The 11,889-nt window shown below is 51.0% G+C and overlaps 1 protein-coding gene across 2 annotated transcripts in view; it reads left to right on the forward strand.

The window, feature by feature from the left end:
- Positions 1-11,889, forward strand: part of TBC1D24 (TBC1 domain family member 24) — a 168,492-nt gene that overhangs the window by 16,668 nt on the left and 139,935 nt on the right. The window contains exons 2-3 of one of the 2 annotated variants that reach the window (XM_034783313.1): positions 2,965-3,093; positions 4,079-4,235. The gene's annotated coding sequence lies outside the window, so the exon portion shown is untranslated. The remainder of the gene's footprint in view (positions 1-2,964; positions 3,094-4,078; positions 4,236-11,889) is intronic. The other variant, XM_034783314.1, reaches the window with a different exon arrangement.

The raw sequence follows: 11,889 nt of genomic DNA on the forward strand, positions 1-11,889 counted from the left end.
TAAATTTGTTTGTTTATTCTACCTGAAACAGTGCATTTGGTTTGAAGTGTGTCAGAGACTCCCCTTGGGATATCAAGCCTTGTACATATCAATTTCTTAGTTAAATTGACAAACTCATATAAACTTGCAGCATCCAGTGCGCATAACTAGATACTGAAAGACGGAAATTCCTTGGGTTGTGTGTGGGACTGGAGATATTGGCTAGTGTCATTCGGTTGCACAATCCAAGGAGCAGCTTACATGCCAGAGGCTGTGTGTGAACAGCCCAGGAGTGGGGGTTCTCACAGCAGAGCAGGGTAAGGCTGGCTCCCATAGTCAAGAATTGGAGTGACCTAGCCAATCACCGGTCCAGATAACACCAGAGGGGAACATCACACCCCACACCTAGGAGTCGGACATGCTGGCCACTTCCGGGTGCAGTGCGGAGCCAGGACTAGTAGGGACTACCCTGCCTGAGACCCACAGCACCGCTGACTGGACTTTTAACGGCCCAGTGAGCAGTGCTGACCAAAGCCACCATGGTCCCTTTTCGATCGGGCATTCCGGTTGAAAACCGACACTTGGCAACCCTAAACACCATTGTTCTAATCCCTTCAGAACTGCTTCAGCCATTTGTCTATCCAACAAGGGATGTACCATGCAGCAGGGAGCCCTGAACAACAGGACCAGTTCTAGGGTCCCATTATTGGAGGGGACGTGGGTATTTTGAGGGCCCTGGATGTGGCTATTTGAAAAACAAACAATCTTCCAGGAGTCCAGGGGCTACTTAGACTTCTGGAAAATCCTGGAGTTTAAGTGGTTAAATAGGTAACATTTGGCTTCTGGTTCAGTAGTTTCCTGAGGTTTATCATTTCTAGAAAGGATGATGATTCTCCAATCTGTTGCTTAATACAGGATAAAGCTGTACTTATTTTGGCCTTTCTGACAATAACTTGGGCCCCTTGACGAACATCTGGGGAGGGCAAACACCCCCTTTGCCCTCCCAGTAGTGCTGGGCCTGCTTAACAAACTGGTGTTGCTGTAGTTATTGAGGGACTCTGATTGCATGATGGTGCTAGGGAGGAAGAAAGAATAAGAAGCTCTCTCCTGCCCCCACACGTGGGTTGCTTTCACCTTGGCAGAAGGCCCATCCCCTCCCAAAGCAGGTGTGTAGGCAGTGGGGGGCATGTATGAAATCTTCGGTCCCTCTCCACTCCTCCCTGGTTAGAGCTGCTGAGCTGGGAAAAGCAATGTGCTGGTGGCCCTGGCTTGCAGCACACAGAGGTGGATTAAGCTTTTGTGGGGCCCTCGGCCCTAGCAAGTGGGGGCCCTCCATACCCCTTCCGTCTGCAATCCCCCCAGGCTCCTGCTGAGGAGTGGAGCTGCGCACAGGGCTTGCCCTACTCACTGGCAGGAGCACCGGGCGGGCGGAGTGGGTTGGGTGCGGGGGTGCCCATTTTTCCAGGGCCCCCCCAATTGGCCAGGACCCCTGGGCACAGGCCCCGTTGGCCCAGTGGCTAAATCACCACTGTGAGCACAGTACTATCCCTCCACCTCCCAGAGCAAGACAATAGCAGGCCAGGGATCCTTTCACCAAAGGGCATCTGTGAGGAACACTGTCCTCCAGAGCTACTTCTTGGACAACACAGGGCATGTCTTACTCCTTGGCTAGGGCTCGGCTAAAGGCATGATCTAATCCTACATATCCCTGGTGAATTCAGTAAGAGGACAGTGTCGCCCCTGCCTTGCCACTAGAGTTTTGTACTGTTGTTACTCACCACCTCCCATGGGTCAGGAGGGAAATCCCCCTGGGACCACAGGAGGGGGAACAAGATGTTACACTGCATGAGTGTCTCTTATGCAGGGATCCCAAATGGGCCATTAACTTCCTTCTCTCCTTCTCATAACACAAGAACTAGCGGTCATCAAATGAAATTAATAGGCAGCAGATTTAAAACAAAAAAAAAGGAAATATTTCTTCACACAACGCACAGTCAACCTGTGGAACTCCTTGCCAGAGGATGTTGTGAAGGCCAAGACTATGACAGGGTTCAAAAAATAACTAGATAAATTCATGGAGCACAGGTCCATCAATGGCTATTAGTCAGGATGAGCAGGGATGGTGTCCTAGCCTCTGTTTGCCAGAAGCTGGGAATGGGTGACAGGGAATGGATCACCTGATGATTACCTGTTCACTTCCTCTGGGGCACCTGGCATTGACCACTGTTGGAAGATAAGATATTGGGCTAGATATACCTTTGGTCTGACCCAGTATGGCCGTTCTTATGTTCTTTTGCTATGTCTCTGGCCCACACAGCCACAGCATCTGAGCCCCTCACCATCCTTAATGTGTTTATCCTCACACACCCCTGGGAGGTAGGGCAAAGCTGCTATACCACTGTACAGCTGGGGAACTGAGGCGCAGAAAGGCTCAGGGGCTTGCCTGAAGTCACCAAGGAAGTTTGTGGGGAGCCCTTGAATCCCAGCATCCCAAGCTTCCCTGTCAGTAATCCGCCTGTCTCCTGCCTGTTGCTGCAATGCAGCTCTCTGCCTGTGACTGTGGGCTGTAATGAGCCCCTTCCTGCCCCATGGCAAAGGCCTGTTCCTGCAATGCCACCAAGCCCAGCGTGCACTAACACCCCCAGCCTCTGCTTGCCCATCAAAAGGGTGTTTCAAGCACAGAACAGGCAATCGGGTGATCTGAGTGGCAGGTGCCCAGCTCTGGCATTGACTTACCGTGTGACCACAGGCAAGTCATGTTCCCCCTCAGTGTCTCAATTTCCCAGAGTGGTCGTGAGGACTAATGGTCAGGATGTGCTTTGAGATCCTCCTATGGAAGGACAGGGTACTGTTAGGCTTTCTGGATCAACTCCACAAAGGAGGTTTGGAGCCTAAATACCTCTGTGAATCTGGGCCTCGGTTTCATGGATCACAGCCCCTCACTTCCCCGAGTACCTTCCCCTTCATGTTCTGACTTGAATCCAGTCCTGTCCCAGCACCCGGATCCCAGCAAAGTGCTGAACACCAAAGGCATCTGATCAGCTGAGATGACATCAGAGAGCTAATGAGCATGGGGCCAGATCAGCGGGAGCGGGTGCCCTGGCAGCAGATGAGGTGAGAGGACAGTACAACAATTCATTTGTGTTACCAGTTCCCGTAACCTCCTCCACTCTGCCCGATGCTGTGCTGAAACTGGTATTCTGAAATTAATCAGTGTAATTAAAGTATGGCATAGCTTGTCTCAGCCTCCACATGCAATGGCAGCTGGCCAGGGACCTGAGTGAGGAAGTTTCTGGCTGTTAATTTACAAAATAAAATAAGGCAGGCTGGCTTGTCTGTAGAGCTGTTCCAAGCTGTGGAGTCATCTATTATACAGAGATACCCGCTGTCTGTCAGGGAAGCATCACAGCACCTTTCATACTACTACAATCACATCTGTGCAAGCCAGAAGCCATTCCCGTGATGATGCACCCAGCACTTCCTCACTACGGCCCCCTTTGTCCAGGCCACCAGTCCAGCACTGGGAGGTGGCATGCAGGAGATGCTACTTATGGCAGATTGCCCCTGGTGGAAGATAGGAAGAGACCAGAAATAAGGTGCCCATTTTTCACAGTGAGGGTAATTAAACATTAAAACAATTTACCTAGGGTTGTGGTGGAGTTTTTATCACTGGCAATTTTAAAATCAAGATGGGTGTTTTTCTAACAGATCTGCTGGGAATTAATTAATTCAGGGAAGCCCTGTGGCCTGTGTTGTACAGGAGGGCCCTTGTATGATCACAGTGTTTCCTTCTGGCCTTATAATCTATGACTCTATGACCCTCAGGTGATGTGCATTGTAGGGACGGGGGTGAATTGGTGATACCAGCTGATGTTCCAGCTTGTCAAGATTCTGAGCTCCTTGGAGCAGGGATCATCTTTCAGTTCTGGGTTTGTATAGTGCCTGATACAGCGGGGTCCTACTCCATGGCTGAGGTTCCTAGGCACTATGGTAATACAGATAATACATCCAACAATAATAGCAGCCTGATAGAGACAAGAAATAGCTTCCCTGGCAATTAAGTCCTTAACTGACTGGTGACTGATCTTTGTTTTGTTAGGCGTGTACATGGGCCCAGGGATTTCAACAGTGCCCTAGAATCTTTTAATGCATGCAGTGCTTCGTCTGTCTTCGAGGCGAGTAAGACACAGCCTTGAAAGGGAGAGTTCCAATGGTCTGTTGTACTTCTGCGGGAATCCCTGGTGACTGGAAATAAGGTGAGTTTTTAGTCACAACATTAACTACTTTATTAGTGCCACTAATACCAATTTGTAAGTAGACTGCCAGGATCAGACAGGCCAACAGTCAGACACTATGGGTAGATTGGGGCGACCAACTGATATGCTGGGGGTTTGCACATACATGGGCATTTGTGAGACCTCTGCTGTGTGCCAAGCAGCAGCTGGGTTCCATGCAGTACATTCTCCCTGCCCTGGGATGATTTCAGCCCTGGCATCATCCCAGAAATGCCCGTTGAGTTCCCTAGCCAGGTGAAGTTGGTGCATGGGTCAGGGTGACAGTGCTCCAGGGCTGGCGGGTGTGGTGAGGAGGTGGCAGGGGGTGCCTTGTTGTTATTGCTGTGCATCGTACAGAGAGGCAAGGCATGTGATACCCATCAGGGGCCAGCCTATCAAGGGGTGTAGCAGGAGCTGTGTGGCAGCCTAATGGTTCTTGTTCATGGGGCATTTCCAGAGGGGCTGCGGCACCCCCACTGCCCCATCAGTGAAGCGTTTTAGTCAAAAAGCAGTGAGGCGCCATGTTGGTTGTAGCGTAGTCCAGTGCTCTCCAGGAGTTCCCAGAGGCTCCTTCCACCAGTTACCCTGCATCCCAAGTTTCAGAGTAACAGCCGTGTTAGTCTGTATCCGCAAAAAGAAGAACAGGAGTACTTTGTTAGTCTCTAAGGTGCCACAAGTACTCCTGTTCTTCTTCCTGCATCCCAAGCCTCTCCATGCCCCATGCATGGCAGCTGCCCGCACGCCTTTCTTTGCCATGTGGTATAACTTCAACCAGGATCATATTTGCAGATGACACCAACTCCCCAGGCCAAGAGAGCCAACCTGGGAAGGGGCTGGGAGATACCAGAGCAGTGGGGGCTGGGAGAGAGGAGGGGGCATCCTCGGGAAGGCCCAGTCTGCACAAAGACAGGGGAGGATGTAACCAACAGCAGCAGCCAACTGCACTGAAGCCACTTCAGTCTCCTGCCCCTTATGTGACTGCGCCCTCAGGTAAGAGCCCTGGCATTGCTGCTGGGGAGGGAAGTGAGCTGGGAGAGGAGCTGGCCTTCCAAGAGGATCCCAAGTCAGCACAGAGCTCAGGGGTAGCCTATTCCCTTGCTGTTACTTTCTCACACCCAAGTCCCTGTGGAGGGTAGGGGAGGAGATCTCTCCAGACCTGTCTCCATGCATCCTACCTCAGATACACACCCTCACAGACCCACTGGGCCATTCTGCATATGGCCAGTCACTTCCCCAATGCTCTCCTGCCAGGATGAGCCCCTGGCCTAACCAGCAGAGCTATCATGGACTTGGACCTCGAGAGAAATGTTTAGCCTTCCAGGATCTCTACCAATACCCTCACACCGGTCTAGGGCATGAACTATCACAGCCAGGAGCTCTGGTTCACAGCAGAGCACCCAGAGATCAGCATGCCTCTTTGCTGCATAATCATGGGCACTTCATCCCACCCACCACCCAGCACCAGGACACAGAGGTAGCCCTGACCTCCAGGGGAATTGGGGCCTTGACCTGGAGTGCGAGAATAATTCAGCTTCCAGAGTCAATGAATCCTAGAATTCTCACATTGTTGCCTCAGTTGACCCCGAGCACTAACCCTGGCCTCACTGGCCTGCCCCTCCCTGGAAAAGGTCAGAAGGGAATTTGGTCTGTGGGTTAAACAAGGAGTGCAGGCCTGTCCCCACCCCAGGGGTATGGGCTCCTAACTCAATGCCTGGCCTTTGGCAGCTCCTTGGCAGAGGGCACTATATGCCCAGTGTTGTTATAATTGGCACAGAGGTCCCCATTAGGGACTCACTGGACACATAAGATGGCCAAGCCCAGCATTTGGGATCTTAGGTCCATCTGTTCTTGACCAGACCAAAAGGCCAAGGGGAGATTTAGGGAATTTGCCCACTGAGGACTCAGCCAGCTCAGCCAGCCTGGGAGCCAGTAATTCCTTTTCAAAAAGCAAAGGGCGTTTTAAGGAATCGGTACTAGGTCTCTCTCTCTCTGCTCGACACCTGTTCTGGATCACATGTGATCCGGGGCAGGGAGGAAAGAAGGACAGGCCAAGGGAATGACATGGCTTCCACCTTAAACCAACTAACCACCCCCAACACATGGCACGTCCTCCATGACAATAATTCCATTGGCCATAATCTGGAAATCCCTCCATTTTACAGATCCAGTTCCCCTCCAATACAATGACAGACACAGTGGGTGGCACCTACCAGGCTGGGATCAGATTCCTGGCCAGGAATCTCTCCAAGCTCTTCCTCAGCTTCATCCCCAAGCAGGTCCTTGGAAAATAGCCCCAGGACACCCGCTAGCCCAACCAGATGAATAGGCTGACCCTGAGCTTCCAGGTTCACAGTCTGATCCTGTTCCTGGGACTCCACCACGGTGTCACCCACTGGACTTGATCATCAGACAGGTCAGGTTCAGGCTGACACCCTGGGCAATGGTGGGCTCTGGGCTTGGGCAGTGCCAAGTGCCTGCTCGATTTCTGAGTAGCAGGGTCACAGACAGGGCTCACTGACAGATTTGTGGTTTGTAAGCATGGCTTTGCAATCCAACTGTGTGAGGTGCTCAATCCACCGCAGCACGCATGTCAGAGAATGACAAGAGAGTGGAGCGTGTGGGAAACAAAGGGTTAAATGTCAAGGTAGCTGCCAGTGCATAGAGGGCACGTGGGAAGTTTGTATGGAGAAGCCCCAGAAGATACAAGGACAGGGAATTGTGGGGAAAGCAGTGGAGGACTATCTACACTTCAGCCCAAGTATCTGTGCTTTTGCTGTCACCACACTGCAACATGGACATCAAGGGACAGGTCACAGCTCAAGCCATGCATCTGACCACATGTGCCAGATGAACTCTCCAGCTTGGAATCTACTACCTCAGACATGCATTTAAGGCTGTGCGTGTGGACTGTGGGGGTACGGGTGCCTTCACATGCTCCACTCACAAACAGCCGGCAGTATAGACATACCCTACACCCCCCGAGTAGCACTAGCCTATACGATGGGCTAAGCACCCATAGGTAGGACTCCTAGGTCCTCCTTTACCACCCACATTTGAAAACTGGGCCCCTTCAGCCATTCACCGCTGGGCTTCACCCCCATGGGTCCGTCAGTGGGTCTGGATAACATCACTGAGGGGAGACACACCCTCATAAATCATGGGAGCCTGTGAGCCTGATTCTAATCACCACCCCCAGGACAGCACCACTGGAGATTCAGCTGGGTCCTGCTCATGTAAGTGAGCCGTGACTCTGGCCCAGCATGTGGAAACCCAAACAGAAGCAGCCGGCCCCCTCCTTTAAACCAGGGACTCTGACACGCCTCTGTTCTGATGCCAGGAGCTGTCTCTCCTCTGAGACGCAGCCTTGCTCATGCACTGACTGCCTTGCTCTGTAGAAGCCACAGATTCCAATTCCTGTGTGCTCCTTACTCTAGTGGTTTATTTGCCAGACACTGTGGCTTGGCACATGCCCCGGTCTCCTCTGTGAGTGTGCTAGTGGCCCAGGGTAAACAAACAGTCTTTTTGTTATGGCTGCTGCCTCTTGCCACTGCAGCTGTCTTGGCTGGCCCCATCCTGCATGTAGCATGGCTGGGGTGGTTAGGTTTCACCCCTGTGGTCATTGTGGAATCATCTTCTCCAGCTGCTTGTGGAAAATTAAATGGAAACAACAAACAAACAAGAAGCATGTACAGCTTGGCTGGGTTTGTTCACTGAAAACAGAGATGGCTGCTCTGTGATAAGCTGCTACCAAAACCATACACTCAAATGAAGTGGCATGGGAAGAAGGAGAAGACCACGGAGCTGCAGAGTGCTGGGCTGATGAGCAGATCTTCTGGTGGAGAGAGTAATCTGTTTACAGCTCCTTTACAACTGCCTCCAGAGAGTCCTGGGGAGGTAATCAAGGTGGTCTAGAAGGATCCCCATTCTTCTACTGGTGAGATATAAAGCTATGGTCCTATGGCAACTCCCACCCCCACCTTTACATTCCACCTCCCCAGAGGCCTCTTTCAGCTGGAGACTGTGGGCCTTAACCCATGAAATGCATTGAAGCTATCCCAGTTCACACCTCTGCAGGAACTTTCACACTGAGGCCCCAAGATGTTAAATGGCTTGTCCAGCTCCATACCCTATCCCACACCCCTTGGAGCTTCTATGCTGTGGATCAACCCCAGCCGGAGTAACCTAGTTATTGTGCTTCTTGGGATTTGACTTTTTTTCAAGACAGCCTCATGTTAGCATGTGTAGCGATTTAAAATATAAACTTATTCCATGGAACCAGCATCAGTGGTTTTAGCAGCCCTGGCGATTTGGAAATTGCTGAAACAGGCCAGAGACAAGGTCATCATCCTCATCCTGCCTCCCCAGTGAGCAGTGTAGTTTAGTGGTTACAACAGACAACTTTATTCCCAGTTCTCCCACTGACTCATTCTGTGACCTTGTCCCCTCTCTGTGCCTGTTTCCCCATCTTTAACATGGGGAATGGGACAGTACCTGCCTCCCAGATGGTTAGGGAGCTGTACCTATCTGTCACTTACACATAAGAGGGAAACAGGGGTTAAACCCAGTTCTCCTAAAGCTGATGCCCATGTCAGGGGTGTGCTTAGTGCCAACAGCCTTCTCTGAGCTGAATGCCAGTTGCTGTCCTTGCTGCAGTTTGACCCTCTCCAGGAGAAGCATTAATTACCCTGCAGATGCCAGAAGGGATTTAAAGGTCACCTGTTCCATTTTCCTTCCATAGTATTGAGCAGCCCCATTCTTCCAAGCTCCTCCCAGACCAACCGCCCTCCCCAGCGTCATGAAACCAGTTCTTGCCTCAGATCTCAAACTCCAGCACAGACTCAGCTGCCACATCTCCCTGGAGTCACAGGAGCTCATCTCATTCCCTTCCCCCAGAGACCCATGCTCAGATTTGTATGAGACCCCCTTTGGCCTGGATCGAGGGTTGTGCATAGCAAAACAGGTGAGATAGCTGGGGGCTGGCGCAAAGGGTGTGAAACAACAGGCCTTATCCTGAAAAGTGCTGAGTGCTCTGCACCCCAGTGAGAGCTGAGTGCTGTTAATACCATGCAACATCCGCACCAGAGAGCTGAGCCATTGGTAACTGAACTGGTGGGTCAGCCCCGGCAGAAGCACCCATGGAGCAGTATGTCCATACTAGTGTTGCAGTTGCAGGTGCAGTTTTACCCTGTGTCCATGCCGACTGTCGACTACACTGTGGTTGCATTGCATTCTGGGTACCGATCCAGTAGTACCAGGCACAACTCCCTGAAGCAGTGGCTTCTGGGAAATTTCAGAATGCCTTCTGGGATGTTCCATTCAGGGTATGTGGCTAATAGAAATATCGTGAAAGGCTTGGTGTGTGGCTAGATGAATGTCTCTGGGAGGCAAGTATAGGGAGGTCAGGGTGGAGGGGGTAGAGGTAAGGTTGTTTGTAGAAATTAGAGCTGAAATTCTAGACAGTCACATGGCGAAGCGGGCTAGCTCTTTTCCTCCCGTGTTGCACACAGGAGTGGAAGTATCCCTGTTCTATAGCACGGGAAACACCTAGCGGTGAAGGGACCTGGTCAAGGGCACAGAGCAGTGGCAGAGCTTCCTGAGCTGGGGTTCTTGATTTCAAGGTCTGGGCAGAGCAGGGTTGAACCTCCTGTACCACCTGGCCTCCCAACAGGACACAGCCTGCTGGAGAAAAGGAAAGGGGCACATGAGGGATAGGAAAGGCAATGGACAGACAGACAGACAGGTGCAGAGACAGACAGACAGGGTCTGCCTGCATTGCAGCTGGCAGTGAGCCTCCCAGCCCGGGTAGACAGACTCATGCTAGCTGGGCTCGAGCTAGCGCGCTAAAAATAACCGTGTGGCTACTTGAACTTGGGTGGCAGCTCAGAGCCCACCCGGTCCCTGGTCTGAGCACAGTAGCTACATCTCCGCCCAAGCCATAATAGCACACAGCTGTGTTTAGCTCTGCTATGAGTCTGCCTACCCGGGCTGGGAGGCTCATTGCAGCTGCAGTGTAGAGATAGCGGGAGCCAGGGAGGAGGAATGGATGAAAGAAATACACACCCTAGGACCAGATTCTCCCTCGTCAGGATACAGGTAACTTCCACTGACTTCACTGGTATTCCAGAGAACAGGGTCCCGGGCCACTGAGCGAAACAGAGAGGGGCAGAAATAGAGAGCCCGGGAGAGTCAGAGATCTGGAGAACCTCAAAGAGAAACCTGCAGTGCTTAGGCTGGCTAGCCCTGTGGTTAGCACTCAGGAGACCCAGAGTCCATTCCCTGGTCTGCCACAGAGGCTGTGTGTGACCTTCCGCAAGTTACTTAATCTCTGAGCGTCAGCTCCTCGCTGCTAAAATGGGGCAAGCCCCTTTCTCCCACCTCATCTATGTAAATTGTAAGCCCTTAGGGGCTGGGAGCATGTATCTGTGCAAGCACCTAGCACAGCAGGCCCCTGTTGGTGCTACTACAGCCCTATAATAATTGCCAGGGAGATTTGGGGAGGAGAGGCAGCAAGAGAAGGTGGAAACACATGGGATCCTGTGAAAACAAGACTGTCTGGCATGTGCAAATCTCACCTGCTGCCATGGCTGAGCTGGTTGGAAAATTCCACCGTAAAGAACGGAAATGCACATTTTTCCCCTCCACTTTCCAACTGGCTGCAGTCAAGACGGAATCACATCTGCTTCAAGAAGATAGAGGCTTCCTCCTCAGTTACCAACAGACCACAGCCAAGGCTGAGCCCAGGCACCCTGGGTCATTCTTCACAAAGAGGAAGAGCACCCTCTCCTGTTCATCCACAGGAAGTGACTGGCAAAGCTCAACCAGATGCTGTCGCGTTCAAAGTCACCAATTTTAGAAAAACCAAACAAATGCCCAGATGTGTTGCCATTCTAATGAATTCAGCGCAAGAAAGTTTAAAAATCTGATTTACTTTTCAAAATATGTGATGTTTGTTTGCTTTTGGCATCTCTTTCAACATGGGCAACAAAAATAAATATATAATATAATGTAATATGATTACCAGTAAGAACATATCACAATGTTCACATATATCTGAGCATCTTAAAGCTCTTCCAATTAAAGGGATGAGGTCAAATTAAAAATGTATTTTTGTATTATAAAATCATAAATTAGATTAGATGTGTGTATGTGATATATATATATATAATATATGTAAAATAAGTGTAATTCATACACTATAGTTTATGTATATATACATGTTACATATGCGTACATATCTGTGAGTCTATATATATATATATATATATATATATATATATATATATATATATATAGTACTCTTGAGCGTGACAGATTGTATATTATGTAGTACTTGTTGGAATCTTCCTCAGCCCAGGTGCCCTTTTGTACCATTGGGAGGGGAGCCCTAGAGCAGACACAAACACCACATCACTCCTAGGGTTACCTTATTTAAAAAATAAAAAAAGAGGACACTCCACGGGCCCTACCCCCGCCCCTTTCACACCCCCGCCCCCGCCCCAACTCCGCCCTTTCCCCGCTCCTTCCCCAAAGTCCCCGCCCTAACTCCCCCTCCTCCCTCCCAGCCACGCGAAAAGGGCTGCCCGAGCGCTACCGGCTTTATGGTTTGCCGGGCAGCCTCCAGACCCTGTGCCCCCGG

This window comes from Trachemys scripta, chromosome 10 (assembly GCF_013100865.1).
Source record: "Trachemys scripta elegans isolate TJP31775 chromosome 10, CAS_Tse_1.0, whole genome shotgun sequence".
In the NCBI taxonomy this organism is placed as follows: Eukaryota; Metazoa; Chordata; order Testudines; family Emydidae; genus Trachemys; species Trachemys scripta.